This window comes from Nanorana parkeri, unplaced genomic scaffold (genome assembly GCF_000935625.1).
Source record: "Nanorana parkeri isolate BGI_ZX_2015 unplaced genomic scaffold, ASM93562v1 scaffold1217, whole genome shotgun sequence".
Classification (NCBI taxonomy): domain Eukaryota; kingdom Metazoa; phylum Chordata; class Amphibia; order Anura; family Dicroglossidae; genus Nanorana; species Nanorana parkeri.
This window is the reverse complement of record NW_017307485.1, coordinates 411,292-430,619: the sequence shown is the minus strand read 5'-3', so window position 1 is coordinate 430,619 and position 19,328 is coordinate 411,292. Positions and strand designations below refer to the sequence as shown.

General features: G+C 40.5%; 1 protein-coding gene across 1 annotated transcript in view; it reads left to right on the top strand.

The window, feature by feature from the left end:
- LOC108797053 (chondroitin sulfate synthase 3-like) overlaps positions 1-19,328 on the top strand; it is a 333,921-nt gene that overhangs the window by 11,452 nt on the left and 303,141 nt on the right. The window lies entirely within an intron of this gene.

Sequence of the window (19,328 nt, the reverse complement as noted above, 5' to 3'; positions counted from 1 at the left end):
CTGATGTAAATTGGGAACTCTGATGTAAGGGGGGGGGGGCTCTGGTATGAAAAAACAGGCTCTGATGTAAAGGGATGACTGTAATGTGTAAGGGGGAGTCCTGATGTGAAGAAGGCTCCTTAATGTGAGGAGAGGCTTCTGATATAAAGGGAGAATTGGGATGTGAAGGGAGGACTCTGATGTCAAAGGAGGGGGCTCCTGATGTAATCCGGTTTCTGTTGTGAAGGGGGGGGGGCTGATGTGAAGGGGGGGGGCCCACATTTTTGTGATTTTGCATGGGGTCCCCCCTTAAAATCCTTACCAGACCCCTGTCTCGGGGGAAGGGTCTGGTATGAATTTTGGAGGGCCACACATGTTTTTTTACATTTGCAATGTTTACTTTTTAGAATGGGGTGCCTTTTGCTGCAACTGAAAAAAGGTTGCGAAATGCTGGTTTATTCCATAGTTTTACAACCACTTAAAGTAGAGGTTGTCTTCACTGAAATCCGAAACTTTTTTGCAAAGCCCGATTTTTCAAAGTTTGGTCCCATTTGCTTCCAATTCCAAAGAATCCCTATTGGTCAACAAGCCTTCCTATAATTATTTTATTTTTTTTGAAAAGTACTTTTTATTCAGTTTTGCATATAACAAACATTAACAACAAATCACCTACAACAGTAGGGGTACATACTTATTCCAAACATCCCACACCCCCACCTAACAGAATAAACCACCCCCTCCCCCAAAACTTGTGCCAGGTCGTGCCCCAGGACCGAGTGTACCACCAGAACCAAATATCTCAGAATGCCTTAGTGCCACAAAAATGGTGTATCCCCAGGCCCCCAACCCCTCACAACTGGGGGGGCCGAGTGCCTGTATAAACACACTGGGTCAACAGTCTCCTGTAATTATATCCTCCGCGTGGCGAGACCGGATAGTGAAGTGTAAACTACAAGGTGATGGGGTATAGGGACAGCTGCCTATATCATCCTAACCATACTCAAGGTGGCTCAGTTCCGTCACTTGCTCGTAATTAGGCCAAAGCAATCCAACCACCCCAAATCCTGTCAAACTTCCCAGGGCATCCCCTATTGAGGTAGGCCGCCATGTACAGATGTAGGGAGGAATCGACAACACCCCTCCATTCCGCCAAAGTGGGAGGATCAAGCCTTCCTATAATTATAAAGTACTAATAGGGAGGCTTCCAAGGTGGGAAGGTACAGTGTCCAAAAAAGCCATTGCAGTCAAGATCTGCATATAACTCTAACCACCTATACCTCCTGCGTCTGCTGATTGTTTTGACATGTGGTTTTTACTGAAGGTAGCCTCTGCTAATGCATTTTTCATTGTATCCACAGTTTGAACTCCTCAAGTTTGTACCTCAAAGACACAGAACTGGGAATTGCCACAATCCCAAGATAACATTAGCAAATTCTTAACGCTTCTATCGTTAGGCATCCAGAGAATGGCAAAATAGTTGAATCGCTACTATCCTTAAACTCAGGCCTCATTGAAGTTTATAGCTGGTAGAATTTGTCATCATAAGAAATGCCAATGAAAGGTCATATGTTTTAATTTTGCATAGATGCTGGAACTGCTGCATACGTGTCTTGCCTCATAGACATTGTATATACTGTATACCAACACTGCCGGTAGAACAATGATTTGTCGGAGCAGTAAGTGTGTAGATTCTTGCATAATTCAAGTAGAATTACAGATTATATATAGTGTTGAGTATCAGTTTGGTAAATGTACCCCACAGTATCATTGAGCGCTGGAGGTATTATTTGCAGGAGGCCTCCAGTACACAATGAGTGGAACGGATGGATTAATTCACTGATCTCTATCTCAAGACAGCATGATCACAGCGAGATTTCACTTAACAGGCGCTTCGGCTTTCACAGGGCTGAGCCAGATACACAGTTAAATGGACGGTGGCTTGCTCCAGTTTCCACATTTGGTTAATACAGTGCATGTTAAGAATGAGACATTCACTGCTTCCATGGAAATTGTAAAAAGTTTGCTTTCAATTAACATTATACGGCAGTTCTGTTAATGAGTGACAGGACAGCTTTCAAATGCATTTGGTTCTATTGTTATATCTTTTGCTTTCCCAGTGTGATTATTATAAACTCATTAAACAACATCATTAGCAGTTTTTAATTAAATCTTTTTATTTATGGTTTTTTAAATATACACAGCAGTCAAATTTGAAATATAAGCCTTGAGATGCATACAGTGAGAAAAGCATACCTGCTGATCGATTCTGTTCTTCATCCAGGCATTTCTGTACTGTTTCATTCCACTGTTTTGCCTGTAATCTGGTCATAGTGGATCACACCTGCTGGTGATGCTGGAATACACATTGCAGGTTACTTCTAGGTGTCCGCTCTTCCGGGTTGCTGTTCATTTACCATTTTATTCGCACATTCACTTTATCTAAGCCATGTGCCATAGGGGATGTGTGTTATGGATTTTGTAAGTATCATAAACATATTGCACACAGTATATTATATATAGTATGTACTGTATATATTACACACACACACAAACATATACACACACATATGTAGCATGAAGGGGACAGGCTCAACTGATATAGGCAACAAATCATGCACAAGACAATGACACCCAGGAACAGTCCAAGCAGGTTTGTCCTGCACTTACAGGCTAGGTTCACACCTAGGCGACACCTCAATGCGCGGTCAGGAGTCGCCAAGGTGTGAACCGATCGCGCTGTGGGTGCCATTATTTTTTAATGGCATCCCAGTCGCGCCGGGTGGATTGCGCGGTTCCCCACCGCGATTCCGCCCATGCTTCCATGACTGCATCAGCCGTGTTCTTGTTTCAACTACTACTGCGGGCCGCCGTGTATATCTATACGTATTGCGGCCCGGAAGTTGTTAATAAAAGTTGTCGAGTTAGGGCGTGTTCACACCAAATGCAGACCAGACCTGCATGAGTTTCTGCACACGAAGTGCAGTGTGTTATACTGGGTTTTTGACGCGTTCCAGGACGCATGTGTTTTTGATGCATTTGCATGCGTTCCAGAGTGTTACAAAGCAGGTAAAATAGGGCTTGTAGCAGTTTTTTTTACATGCTCTGGAACTGAACGCTGTGGTGTGAACTATAGCCCAAAATACCATTGGAATACATTGGATGCAGTTTTGATCCAGTCTGTAACTGCTCTGCTCTGCTCTTGAAAGTGCTTGGTGTGAACAAGGCCTTAAAGCTAAACTTTGAAAGTGATTAAAAATGGAATGTGGGTGGGCATGCTACATTATACACTAATCCTGCATTGTACATGATAAAGCACCATCAATTTGCATAGCACTTTAGATACTATTCCTACACATCAGGTCCTGCCATCAAGGAGTTTACAATCTAAGGTCCCTATCTCAGGTTATGTAGGGCTTGTTTAGACAGGAGCCAATAAGCTTACTAGCATGCCTTTGGAGTGTCGGAGGAAACACATGCAAACACATTGAGAACATGTAAGCATTTTGTTTTATCCCAATCCCCAGAAACAAAATGAGCAATAGATACTTTATCAGCTAGGGTGGCGTTTTAAACCATTTCTGAGATGCCCAGAGTAAAACTGTAAAGAGATTGAAGACAACCTGAAAGTTACAGTCCAGGCCTCATTGCCGACCGTACACATATCAATCTGAGTTTTGGTGAAATAATAGTTTCTATTTTCGGAATTTAGCAGTTATCTTTTTCAAATCTAGAAATGATCAATATTTGAAATATCAATATTTTTAAAGTACCATTTGAATTGCTGTCAATTGTGTGGGATTGGAGTGCGTGGGTTGGAAAAATCTGATCTATTCAAACTGATAATTTGATGTAAAGAGAATCTATTCTAAAATAATCGCTTAGTTGTGTTAACTTTTTCAGATAAACTTTTGACATAAAAAAGAGAGAATTGATGCAGGTGAATTAATCATTTGTATAGCAGGGAATGACTATTTCAGACATCCAGTCCATAAAATTGATCTGAAGAACAGGCTGACCACATCAAAAACTGATGTATCTCTGTCTGAGAACATCAGTCCTTTTACAGCATACTATTGTTTTTATTTTTCCTAGTTCAGATCTTCCCAGCTATGACATGCTTGGAAAGAGCTATCCAATCCATGAGCCAGCAGGACATTTTTAGGTGCAACTAGAGAAAACCTCAAAAGTTAGGTGCCAGCTGTATTTTCTAAAGAGCATTGGCTACCTGGCTCCTGGGATTTGTCCATCCCTGATATAATCTGTAATACGTTAATGTGATTTCAAAACTTGAACGTGTTCAGCTTTTTAAATCCACAACTTTCATTAAAGTAAATTCTGACGATTCTACCATGAAGGTCCTTGTTCAGGCACTTTCTGTTATGGCTTGACACAGTCTCCTAATCATGCTCCGTACTAAATTGTTTCCCTGTCACATGCACCCTTGGTAGAGACTATTAGCGTCTTTGCTGATGCATATTAGGCAGACCTGGTCCCGTGAAGATTCTGCCAGAGCCTATATTGCCTAAAGACACTGAATTCTGGACTCACTGCCTGCCGGAGAGGTAAGTATTCAGAGGCTTCTTTTTCAGATAACTTATTTTGTATTTTTTTTAAGTGGCAGAGTACCTTCATTTGTGGACTGAAAAGAGAGGCTGACATTACTTGGAAGGTTAATAAATTGATAACATATTTAAGCAGACAGGAAAGAGAGAGAAAAAAGCTGCTGTTTAATCCTGCTAAAAGAAAAATAATGCACCTGGGAGAAAGCTTCAGTACAGATTCATGCAATGATAAAAGGACAGGACTTGGAGGGGCCTTTTCAGATAAAGCAATTAAGTAATTTAGTCAGTACAGAAATGTTCTTGCCTGCTGAGACAATTGGACTTTCTGCAGAAGGAGATATATTATTTTGTTTCCGAGTTAAAATCTGTGGTTGGATGTCACCTTGCATACTGTGACAAGCTGCAGCGAAGCTGAGGATGGAAATATTATCCAGAATAACTTTAAACGGCTACAGTGACAGAGATTTGGTGTATGAGTTGCAGAAATGTTACGTGGACATATTATAAGCAAACAATGTACTTTTTGAGAGCTATATTCCCAAATCTGTAACTTACTACTGGTAATCCGCTATTTGTGGTCCCTCAACTGGGCTCTCACTGTCTACTTTTCTTTGCATCTGAGTTTTTTGCGCATGATAAAGGCAGTTTCTAAACCTAGTGGGAGTTTTGCTTTGTTAGGGGCAGAACATAGCAATTTATTATATAGTCTCTATAGGGCGCTCTCTTCCTCAAATCTCTCACTATTTTTATTTTCTGTAACACAAACGTGTATATAGTGACATGAGTAGATAAGAGGGAGGTTTACGTAGCCTTGGCAGCAGAAAATGACTATAACATCAGAGTATCATGGGTAAAGCAGGATAACTTTCTGTGCACTGTGAATACCAGGTCTCTGTATTCCTTGATAATATCTTCCCATCTATGTGGTGCTAAGCCCTGTTCACCCTGTGACAGTAATTTTTTGCTAATTGCTTGGTTTGCCTTTTTTTTCCTATACAAGTCAATGAAAATGCACGTCCCAAACTGATCATAGACTGACCTCAAGTTAAAACCAAGTTTCTGTGTTTGGCTGAACCCTGTATATACTAACCCTAACGCCCATCTGCTCTATACTATCCTGTGAGATTTTGCTATTCTTCTGTGTTACAATTACATGTAGACCCTCCATGCTAGTTAATAACTAGGTAAACACAGCTCATTTAAGTACCAATTCTATATTATACTTAAGTCTGTGAAATCACCTGTTTCAGTCTCATCAGTCTATATACAGTATACTACACTATATACAGTATACTATGGGGTCTATTCACAAAGTTGCCAAAGGATCTGGCCGTAGCTTCGGCCGATCCTTCGGCTGGCTTCGGCCCCAGGACCCCTTCGGTTCAGGAGAACCGAGGGGGTGCTGTACGGGCTATTCACAATAGCCCGTACAGCTCCCGATCACGGCCGAGCAGCTCAGTCAGACGCTGAGCCGTGCTGAAAGCCGAAGCTGGCCGAGCGGCAGGCCGACAGCCTGCTTCTGACAGCTGGGCGGAGCCAGCCGTGATCTTACGGCTGGCTCCGGCCACTTTCAGAGAGATCAGCGTCCCTTGGCATAAGGCTGCAAGGGCAGCAGCCTGAGGGTGCTGGGAAAAGGGGGGGGGGATGCGCAGGCAGATAAATGTACTTCCAACTGTGCAAAAATGCATGCATCAGCCCTTTGGAGAATGTCATGCATGACTCAGTGATTTGTTCACAGCACTACTTCCACTTGCCCAACATATTTGGGCATAGTTTTCGGTCTTAAACTTTTGCTGAGAGCTGTAAGTGTGTCTCCCCCCATGTACACACACATCTCTGTTGCTGCTGTAATCCCAGCACCAATCTGACACAACAGCGTTTCTGCCATGTGGGTACAAGGCAGACAGAACTTTGCTGGGAAGACAGCGTGGCTCAGCCACTGAGGAATTTTAATGACCGGGAAATGTTTGTTTTAGGTTTTTTTGTTTTTGTTTTTTTTTAAAGCTCCTAGGGAGAAACAGACAGGGACCTAATCATCCAGGAAGGCTGCACACTCTGAGCCGAAGGAGGGAGCAGAAGCTAATCGCGAGCACCTCTGACAGCCTAGATCCCCCTCCCCCCCAAACCCCCGCTGCCATACCATGAGATGCTGCTGTGTTAAAGCAGCGATGGGACAGTCTGGTGGGCCCTGGGGCGAGGGACACATACTGCTGCAGGCTGGGCTGGTTGAAAACAAAGTGAAGCAGCAATCAGTGACGGGACCCTGTTGGCTGCGTGTCCTCGGGCAGTCCGCCCCTGGTTTTTTTAACTACCTCACTTCCGGTGCCCAGAAAGACTGGTGAGCTTTAGATAGAACACCGGAGTGAGGACAGCCGCAGTGCTGCACTGATTCTACTTCTTCAGCAGCGGCGATCGCTGTGTCAGTTTTCTCTTCTCCTCATCAGCCGCTTCTGCTATAGAGAAAACTGAAACAGCGATCACCGTTGCCGAAGTGGCGGCAGTTCCGCCCCTGGATTTCCACTCGCCCCCACGCAATTTTCACTCGCCAATTGCGAGGGGGCGATTGGAATTTTTGAGCCTGCTCTATACTATCCTGTGAGATTTTGCTATACTTCTGTGTTACAATAACATGTAGACCCTCCACGCTCGTTAATAACGAGTTAAACACATCTCATTTATGCACACATTCTATATTATACTTAAGGCCCCATTCACACTGAGCGATTTTTGCAGTGATATCGCTCATATTTCCACGCGATATCGCTCTATGTAGCTTCTCCAATCCATTTCAATGGAGCTGTTCACATCTCGTCGCTCAATACCGCTCAATATCACTTGTAGCTCGTCGCTGGTAGCTTGTCGCTCCTACATGACCCTTTTTTCGAGCGATATTGCTCCTGATCGCGCGATTTTCATGTCGCTCAGTGTGAATGGGGCCTAAGTCTGTGAAATCACCTAGTTCAGTCTCATCTTTCTCAGTGCCTTCCCGGTGGAAAACTGTGCTGCTCCTTCATTTTCTCCCCTTCCTCTCCCCACTGCGTGCCCCCAAATTTTCATTCAAGGTTATTGCAGCAGTAACACTTCTTGTCTACAGATGCCCAGTCTCCCAAAAGACCCACTGACATGCCTTACTGACATGTCTTATGCCTAAGACATGCCCCCCTGACTTTCAGGAGGTGTCTGCTATGGCCAGGGTGGTGCACACAACTTCCATAGATCTAGTTTTATCTGGATAAGAAAGACTTACTGCAGAGTCTGGCCCCTGTGCAAACTAAACTAAGACCCAAGAACTGCAGCTAAGTGAACTACATGTTGTTGTGTTGCTCTCGATGTGTGAATGTAGTGTTGTTTTTGAGAGAGTAAAATTTATTTGCTGTGTTCCTTACAGTGTTAGGCCTGGTTCACACCTAGGCGGTATCGTTTTTGCGTGTTTATACGCGCATGTTCACCGTGCAATTATTTGCACGTTTTCCATATTTTTACTCGCGCTAAAACACACGTTTTGACTAGCAGGTCAGTGAAGGATTGTGCATACAAACACACAAAAACGTGCAGGAAAATGTCCAATATGCTTTTGCCGTGCAGTTTCTGGCGTTTCCATTGAAGTCCATGGGGGAAAAATGAGCTTGCAACTGCCACAAGAAGCTCATGTACCTTTTTCTGCGTTTGGCGTTTTCCTGCTGGTGTTTTGCTGCTCAGGTGTAAACAGGGGCCATTGAAAACCATGGGATTTCTTGCATTGGGCATTTAAAAGCAGTTTTCTTACTGCTCAAAAACGCCTAGGTGTGAACCAGGCCTTAGGTAATATGGTGTGCTGCATTATCCTCTTATGTAGAAACAGTAAGTAGAATTGATGGGGACCTCAGACCGGTTTCATACAGTATGCTGTGCAGGGGGATCTAGACTGCAGACACATGTAAAACACAGCATCTGCTTTACTGTCTTGTACTGTTCACATTTAGGCAAAGCGGTGTGTGTTAGTTTAGATAAGTCAAGCAAAACAAATGACAAACACACTCATCAATTCGTTACCAGCTTTACAGCAAGGTGCACACGGAAGGGCTTCACACAGTAAAACAGAAAAAAGTTTCCAGGCACACTCACCAGCCAGCATGCAAAAAAACCTGTCTAGCCACTAAGGTTAAAAGCAGAGGTTTGGGTACACGTCTTCTGCAGAAAATGTGAAAGCTGCACAACGACGCCAAGGCACCTCCATATAGTGCGGTCCTAACTCTAAACTATGAGAGTCTCCATCTTGGAGCAGTTTAGATAAGTGTCATGTCTACTAAATGCCAATCACTGTTGAATGGCTGTTACTGCAGTAATATGCTAATGCAGAGCAAGATGAAAAAGGGTGGTCTTTTAATCCTTGCTGTAAGGTAGAAAACATCAGAGAAATGTTAAAATAAGGGAAGAAAGATGCACACCATGCAGATTGCGGGGCGGGGGGGATATAACAATCTTCATTGCTGCAGACTGGAGTTCTGCCACTGGCGGAACTACCAGGGTCGCAGCGGTCGCAATTGGGACTGGGCCCTGGCGTTACGCCTGCTTGAGGGGGCCCAGCGAGGAAAAAGAGGGCCCCCAGAGATTGTGCCGCTCCTTCCCTGCCGCTCTGCCACCCGCGGCATGTACGGGCGGCTGTGCGGCAGGGCTGGAGAGGATGTCACACTAGTCCCGTATAGCTGGTGGTATTCTGCGTTGCTGTATGATGATTATACAGCAATGCAGAATAGCACCAACTATGTAGGACTAGAAGTCCCAGCAATGCATTATAGTGGGCGGCGGGGGGGGGATGATGGTGGTATTCTGCATAGCTGACTTTTTTATTTATAATGTATAGCTGGGACTTGTAGTCCTGCATAGCTGGTGGTATTCTGCATTGCTGTATGATGATTATACAGCAATGCAGAATAGCACCAACTATGTTGGACTACAAGTCCCGGCAATGCATTATAGTGGGGGGAATGCTGGTGGTATTCTGCATAGCCGACTTTTATTATAATGTATTGCTGGGACTTGTAGTCCCACATAGCTGGTGGTATTCTACATTGCTGTATGATGATTATACAGCAATGCAGAATAGCACCAACTATGTAGGACTACAAGTCCCAGAAATGCTGGGCATAAATAGGGATACACCAGTGCCAATACTGGGCATTTTTACGAGTACTCATACTCGTGAAAATGTGCCGATACAAAACGCAGATACCCATGTTCTGTCGACAACGCCGGCGTAGTCGAATTTGCCGACCTCAGCATCTACGCTTGCGCACAGACCAATATTATCGAGGAAACCGGGATTTAAAGTATTTCTTTAAATTGTTAATTGTGACTATTAATAATATTCCATCCATTATTTACTGCCATCTATCAATTACTGCTATTCATCATTTCCTGCCATCCATCATTTACTGCTTTCCATCATTTACTGCCTTTCATCATTTACTGCCATCCATCATTTACTGCCATCCGTCATTTACTGCCATCTGTCATTTACCTCCATCCGTCATTTACTGCCATCCGTCATTTACTGCCATCCATCATTTACTGCTTTCCATCATTTACTGCCTTTCATCATTTACTGCCATCCATCATTTACTGCCATCCATAATTTACTGCCATCCATCATTTAGTGCCATGGATGGTATATTATTACCGGTCACAATTAACAATTACAAGTAAATACTTTGTAAATAAATGCCGGTTTACTCGTTAATCCCGTCTGTACGCAAGCGCAGATACTGGGTCGGCGTTCTCGACAGAATACCGGCACTAAAATTTAAACAAGCGGCTGCCAGATGTCCCGCGCTTGCTGGGGACCTCGGCAGCCTTCCTGTTAACCATGTGGCGCCATGGTGGTGGGGGGTTGGGGGCGGTCTTTATGGTTTCTTGCATCGGGGCCCTAAAGGTTCTAGTTACGCCTCTGAGTTCTGCTTTAACATTCAGTGCATTAATATATTTTACAAGCTATGTACTGACAAAATAGCTTTAAACCTAAAGTTTAATCAGCTTTTGGCAAACCCTTCATTAATGTGCTGATGAGATTTTTACATAAAACCTTTCTAATTTGATTATACTTCCTAAAAACAGCAGACTACCATATGTAATGCCCATAGGTGTTGCTGTCCTCCATGGCTGAAACAACTGAAATTCAATGATTGAAAGGGGTGGCCCAGGGACAGTCAGCCTTGGGAGGAAATAACTAGATGATGCTGGACATCCCCCAGCAACGACATGAGGCGGGCTCTGTTTGACTTGCTGCAGCTTTTAAAGCATACCTTGAGAATCTCACAGTATGCAGTCAAATCAGACTAAGAGATTTCAATACAGGAAAGGAGCCTGTTCAAATGTTCAAAGGTTGTAGCTCGGCTTTAATGTTGACATAGTCTTTAATATACATCCATCTACAACAGTTTCATAGTTATCTTTGTTTTCTCACAGTTTTATGGTATGCGTAGTTTATATAACACAAATCACAATGTTCTATACTGTTAGTCATAAACTTAGAACTACTAAAATGACAGACAATATTTCATAAAATGCACTATTGAAGGGTAAGTTTAATCATTTTTTTCAGCATTCAGTGCAGAGATATTTTGGTGATAAATTGCTAAGTGGTTGTAAAAAAATGAATTGATCTGTCTATTGCTGAGAAGGGCATGGCATGTATTCATCCAACTTTGCCAAACACCAGTGATAACATGATTGAAATTGATCATCTGTTCCAGTTACTAAGAAAAGGCTCATTGTATGAGGCCAAGCTAAAAAAACTAAAAACTAAATGTGGCTAATGAAGGAGAAAAGAGCATTACTATGGTACAACAATTGTAGAGATTGAGCAGTAGGCTACTAAGTGTAGCACATCAGTGATCGAATGTGAATTATAGTTTGTAACAATATAAATACACATGTAAAAATCGCATTACTTTGTTAGCAGTTAAATGACATTAAGTCATTGGCTCCAGTAGTCTATTCATTTTGTAATATTTAAACTAATTCTAAATTATAATGAAAACCTATTCAAACTTATGAGTCTATAAAAAAATAAAAATAAAAAAATGCTACAATGCAGATAGCACTTCAGTGGCTCATTTCTCTAACTTAAAGCTGGACTCCTGGCAAACTGCTAAATACAGAATTGAAATACACATATGTGCATATTCTCTGGAGCTAGTACTTTGATCTAGCCATCCCTGGCAGACATCACAGCCTGGATTTCATCAAAATGACCAGAACACACTTGCAGTTGCTGATTGAAAAGTAAGGGGGATGCAGCACAGTCATGAAAACGTATGCTCATGCTGCTAACACAAGGGGATTGTAGGAGTTTGATGTCAAGTTTTAGGTATTTACTAGGGATGCACTGATACTGTTTTTTTGGTATCAAGTACGAGTACCGATATTTTGTTTCCCGGTACTTGCCGGTACCGAATACCATTACCGAAAGTCCCATTAAGGAAGCCAGGTGGCATGTAATGAAGAAAAGAAATAGACACCGGCACTCCAATAGTAAATCGATTACGTCTATTTATTGACGTACATCAAAAGCAAAATAACTCACTTAGTGCGACGTTTCAGGGACACACAAATGATGAAGGGGAATATTTACACTAATTGCATTTACATATTTATATACTTTTGATGTATACATAAGTGTATTAATGGATGTGTTTGTTTTATCTTCTTGGAGTTCAGCTTTAAAGTAAAACTGTGAAGAGGCTAGAAGACATTCAAATATTTACATATCCTTATCAAGCAGTAAATTAGCTTTCCAATAAACCCTTTACTCACTTCTCTAGTTACACAACTGTGGACCAATTCATCCCCAAATTTTACAATAGAAGCAGTTAAGCTGCGCAAGTCTGGTCTCAACACTTTGCTCTCTCCCTTACTCGGTACTTGTGTAAATTTAGGAATATAAAAACATCTAGTATATATGTAGGTTACGTGTTTAGATGAAGCACTGAGATCTTGAGGAATGCTGAATTAAGTTTGACTTGCTTAGAAGAATGTTGCATACATGTATACAGGATTACGGCGTCAAACAGGAAACACTTAAATCATACAGGGTTATTCACCTAAGGGTGAATAGTTTTGAGAAGGCAGGAGAAGTGAACAATTTAGGACAACATAACTGAACTGGAAAGTGAGCTGAATTAAAGACTTTTTCCAAATCAGCTATTTTGGCCTAGATTGTTCACTTCTCCTGCCTTCTACAAACTCTTCATCCTTTTGTGAATAACCCTGTTAGAGAAGGAAACATATACACAAAGAACTTCCTGTGTATCACAGACAAGTATACAGAAGCATAGTGAATAACATTGCACTACAGCACCATCTAGTGCTCAAAAGATAACATTACATCTCTGAATGTCAGCAATACAATCAGTACATTAGCATAAGCTGTTGTATTTCCAACAATATAAACATGTAAACTGCAGCTAGATAATAGACACAAAGAAATCAGTTTATTTAAAAAGTTAATTTTTTTACTGCTGCAGACCTAGATAAAAACTGGCATTTTCTTATCCTGCCAGTTTCAGGCTTAACGTCACTTCTGATCTGCATGTCATCAGGCTCCACCCTATAGGTTACATCACCAAGACTTGATCAAGGGCTCTGAGATTGATGGCAAGGACAAATTATTTTTTTCCCTCTTGTTGATTGTTACCTAGGTTACCACACTAACACTCGGCATGGTGTCGAATGTAAACTGTACTATGACCATTAAAATAATAGTAAATCATCATATTATTACAATAATGCCGAATAATTTTAAGTAATAGCAAACTTCTCCAGATAAGACATCTTTTATCCTGATCCTCTCCATATATATCTTATATCCTTGCAAGTGTAATACAATAAAATATTAAAAATAGACTTATATGGACATTATAACTGCTAAATTGACTCTAAACTCAGGAGTTAAATCTTAAAATGCATTCAAGCACCTTAACTATTAATAAAAATGTATCTTATTTGTGTATCACTCAGCTGTAGATCTTCCAATCATCTCTGAATTTGTGCTGATAGGATTGTGATGGAGTACAATCTCATGTTTAATTTTTCAATTTGTATTGAGAGTGTAGTCTATAATTGGAGCACGATTGGAGTGGTGGCTACTTTACAACACACACAGGCACCATGGGGAACAAACGTAGCCACCCCCCCAGAAGAAAGGACAGTGCCAACATCAATTCGGAGATGATTTGAGGATCTACAGCCGAGTGATACACAAATAAGATACATGTTTTTGATAGTTAAGATACTTGAATGCATTTTAAGATTTAACTCCTGAGTTTAGTGTCACTTTAAATATAAAAACACCAATAAAAAAAACCATACAAATACACATCGATGAAAATAATTTAATAGTTAATTATAAAACAATTCAAATTAAACTCTACATTAGGGCCATTGGGAACCAAAGTTTTTGCCAAATAAACTTATTTACTTCCTTGCTTGGAAACTTCCCTTTTTAGATAAAAATCCTGCCAGTGTCTATGGACCCTCTCTGCCCCCCAGAACTGCATACCTTTCAGTTTCTTATTACGGTATACAGTATGTAGACAAATGTTTTGAGACATTTTGATTTTTTTATTCTCTTTTTAGATTATTAAAAATAGATTATTGTGTCTCTCCTTGTCTCCCGGCCGAACATCTGAAGTGCGCATGTGCCCGCCCATAGATCCTTTGTGGCCGCCCGAGACTCTTCAGATGTTCGTACTGGAGTGTGCGGAGAAGACACAGGTAAGTTTAAACCTATTTGAAAGTTTTTTTTTTTTTTTTAAGTGTTTGCATATATCTACTGCTTGCTAGCAGTAAATATATGCAAAAAACGCTGAGGGTTTATTAACCCTTTAAGTTCGCCTAAGCTGCCCTAAGTTTTAACGATTTGTGCTTGGAAACATCCCTGACTGCCAAAACTGAGAACATGTACCCTAAAATGAATTACTACCCTCTATTGAAGGTTCTCTTGACTTTCTAATTGTTTTACATAAAGAAACTTAGGGAATTATGAAAAAAAGTATTTCAATGAATTATATAACTATCAATATGTGGGGTATATAGAGATTTTGGGTTCTTCCTGCACCAAATTTCCAAAAAAGCCAAAAAAGAGACATGCTTTACAGTGCCAGAAGATCACAGTCAGTTCACAACCTTGCATTCAGTATTTCAGGTATGTCTGTACATGCAATGTTGACAGAACTTTACCACACATTTTCTTGTATGTACTGTTCAAAAATGTGTTTATTTTACAATGTAATAAATAAGTTATGAGGAACAAGGAAAAAATAAAAGATTTAAATTCCTCTAGTTTTGAACAATCCCTTCTAATCCAAATAACCTGACTTTAAAGAAAGACCTTGTTAAAATTCTGTTCTCCTCTGCATATATTTCTAGATCTGAAAATTGTATGCATGTCTGAGGATATTTACATGAAATCATTACATTCCTATCATTAACATTCAGAAAATCTAGAACATGTCTTATAGATTCCTTAGTTCTTTTCCAAATCATAACTATATTGTCAATAGATCTCTTAAACAACATCATGTTCTTTGTAGTAAACCACAATCACTGCGCTAGGAGTGTATACCTAACAGTCTAATTGGACCAGCCGCAATAATGTGTATAAATAAACGTTAAATTGCAAGTGTGTTGCGCTCTGTCTAAGTGAAACAAAATAAATCCACCCTCTCTATGTGTAAATCAAAATAATAAAAATTCTTCATGTACCAGTTGACAAATATCAATAACTTGACAAGTGCGTAATTGTGTAGTGAAAAAAAAGGGGGAAAAAAAAGGGATGTTTTGTGTTAATCAATCATATACAAAACCGTGATGAACCATAAAACACTGAGACCTCCTCGGTCAATGTGACATTATATTCAGTGTGCCAATTAACATCTTCACTGGTTTAATATATACATAATGGGTGGGGGAATATCATGGTAAAAATGTACTAATGTTTGTGGCAATGTGAAATAAATTATTAAGAGCGTGTTCAATCGTGGGATACTGGGGCCTCCTCAGTAAATAACCACCCAATTCTTCCTTAAGTGATATACGTAAAGTCAATTAAATCTAGAAGGTCTTCTTCCACAAATGATGGCAGAAATAAAAACAAAGAATAATTTCAAGGAGATCTAAACTGTTTCGTGCATATCCAGCAAGGGGGATTAAATGGTTACTTCCCTTCCTTCAGCGACATTTGAATAGTCCGTCCCTCAATCCCCAAATTATCCACCAGTTCGTCTCCAGACTGATCTTGGTGTTAAAAAGACTTTGGTTTAATTTTCCACCTCCTTCTTTTGTCTCCTGATACGGCAATCAGGCATGGCTCTCTCCTTCCACTTCGCTTGACTGATCCCACACCGCCCAAGGCGGCGGCGTTCACCTGATGGTATCCCACTGAGAGATGAGGTAGACAAAACGAAGCTATCTAAGTGAAGTAACTAAAAATATTTATTTGTTCAAATGCACTTACAGAAACAACGAACATCAAAGCTTTTGAGCGATAGGGGCATTCAGCCGTAAAAAAGGTGAAGACAGTTTTCCTTTGACGCGTTTCATTCAACAACTTTCTCAAAAAGAAATGTTCTTTGGTCTATTCCTCAAAAATGTATCATGCTCCCATTTAGCCTTAAATATATTAGTTATACTCTGGGAAAACTTAGCGACCATTGTTACCCTGGTTTTTTTGCTTGTAAAACATACCTTCATACAAGATGTAGCTACTGTATGTTCTAAACTGAATTGTAATGCATCAATTAGATATTTCCTTTGTGCTAAATTTCTAATTTGTTCTAAGGCCGAATCAGCTGATCTCACTGCTTTTACATGACTAATTATAGTATATAGTAAACTTTCATCAGCAGTCACCAGTAAATAGTATGGATAACATTAAATGGTCTCCATGATTTGTAGGTTTGGTGTCCCTCAAATATGTTCCCATATTCCATATTTCCATGTTCCTTGTTGGATTAAACCTATCTTTGTGGATTTTGAGCAAGTAATAAATGATAGGTATCTCACAAGTGGACAGAACCAAACTTCCATTACTTCCATTAATCATTAATTTTGTGAGCTCCTATCTACTAGCCAATAGCCATGGAGAAAGGTTGTGATGTGTATCTTGTGTCACCAGCCCTATGTCAACTACACTTCTGAAACAAGGCTTGTATTCTTTCATGATGATTTAGTAGTGAAGTTGGCAATGAGCGGTGCCTACCAACAAGGAAGTGGAGTACTGGAAATTAGCCAACATAACACTGTCTTTGGTGGGCAGGGGGGTGGTGTAGTCTGCTAGAGTTAATCTAGTAAGCATACTTATTCTAGCAATTTTAGCAGCCTGGACTACTTTATGGCACTTGTAAATGGGAATTTTTAGTTGTATGGTATGTTGACTGAGAAGCTTACTTCAACTTTAAATGGAGCTAGAGACGTCAGGGGTCCTTCTACTGCTTGTTATGAATATGTACATCATTTAATTTCTATATCCTGGCAACAGTTCTACTTTAAGGTACTCGTAGTAATAAAATGAGTGTTGCCAATAGAGCTAATCATTATGTCTGTGGCACACTTGACCAGTATTCTGACATCAATTGCTGTATTACTTGGCCTATATAGGCAGATATAATCACTGCAGACAATCCTAATCAGATAGCTGAACTCACCAAATACCTTTTCATCCACGATTGCTTTATTGTTTGCAGCAGGTTAGTTACAGCAGACAACAGGATACATCAGATGAATGAACAGACAGTATTTGAAGGTCGGAGATAATAATGTTTCCAAGCATGCAATGCAGATTAATATGTGGTCATGTTACTGTCAGCCATGACACTAAACAACTGGTCTCATAAAGAAAGGGGGAATAAATACATCATAGATGGGTGGGAGGGAAAACAGAAAGATATAGTGCAATAACCACAAGATGTCAGTATATGAATTAGCCATACAATATCAATGAGCAAATGGCTTAAGGAAAATAAACTATGAATTCTCATTTAACATTAATATGAATGCTAACTATGACTATAGATTGTCATATTTTATACAACTATTGTGACAGCACAACCAGTGACTCTGAAAGAGAACAGGGGATCTGCCAACTTTTAAGGCACTGACTTTCAGTGGTTGCATCATGTGTACAAATTGGTCCTCCATCTTAGGTCTATTGCTATGTACAAGGTATGGGTGAATTGCCTAAAGTACGGGCCTAAAGTACAAGGTATGGGTGCACTGCATTGTTTGCAGGACTTAGGTAATATATGAGTTAATCCTGAATGATAACAAGCAGAGTCAAGACTAGGATAAAGCTAACAGAAATTCCTAATTGGATTATAATTCATGCAGTATGATTGGTGGGTGATATAGAGGCCTATGTCTGCAGACAGCATCTGTTCAGTACATTAGAGTTTAACATCTTCATTAAAAATGACAGCAGATAGGTGGGTTTATAAGAGCTCATCCCATTAGTTTGTATGTAGCAGATAGTTGTAAGCTGGTTCTTGGCAATACAGTAAATTTGATAGGTTTGAGATTTGCCAAAGCGTTTGGTACTGTTCCATTTAACAGATTGTTATAAAAGACTAAATGCTAGTGATACTGGAAGAAATAAAACTCACAGTGCAAAACAGATAATAATAGTTAATATCTTTATTATTGTCAATTTTAGTAATACATTATTTGGACTGTATGTTTGTTAAGAAGGTACAACAGGATTCATGGCTCAGTATCAAGCTTTTCTATATACTCTGGCCTGTGTGAGCTCATATTCACCAGTGTCCACAAGGCCACTGTCGTATTGATTGTATTGATGTGTGAAGAATAAAGTACATTTTTGGAGGAATATTGAGAGCCAGCAGTCTATCCTATTTTAGGTGGTTTACCTCTGGAAGATAGGTCATTTTTGTGCCAAAGGTGGGATGGGAGGCATTCATTAAGAGAGAGAGATGTGCTTTTCTGCAGGTTATATAAATGTGGACAACCTTTGAAGTATGTCTACAAACTGTTTGAAAGTCTAGAGTGTAGAGACAGAGAAAATGCATATTGATTCACAGACCTTTTGTCTGTAATGCAGATACCTTAGAACATAAGTGCTGGTGATGGTGTTTCTCATGGTGTCTCTCACAAACAAAAAGCCTGGTGTAAAGAAGTGTTCCTTGCTGTGCCTTGTAATTCTTTTTGCTTGCTGATTCTTCAATACTGTGTTCTATAAGTGACGTAGCAGCCAGTGTAAGTAACCTCAGTGTCGTGTGAGGGACACACTAAATTTTTCGGTGTGTTTCGGATCGGGGAATTGGTGAGTCCATCAAAGGCCGTCCACGTGGGGATTTTAAGTCAGAATGTATTGTTAGTTCCGGGGTCCGTTCCTGTAGTCAGCAGTGGGTGGTTGGGTCATAGGACGGCTGTGCCTTACCCTGTCAAGTCTCACTGTAATAGTGGGCAGGGGGACTGGGACTTAAATTGAATAAACTAAAGGGACTAACTGGTACATATATAAACTGCTGTGTCTATCATGTCTGTGCCCCTCAGCTTTTTGCACTCTCCACAGCACACTGGGAAACAAGGATGATTTCTTGGGAAAGAACATGGTTTTCTGGCCACAATGACAGCATAACCTTTTGCTTACTTCTGCAAATTTTACTTGTGGTATTGTGAGCTCACTCTATGATAGCAGTCCCTGGCACCATGCAGAGCCTCTAACAAGAAAATGATAGGCCAAATACAGAAAGCCACAATATCAAATGCCAAGCATGTACCAGATGCAGAAAG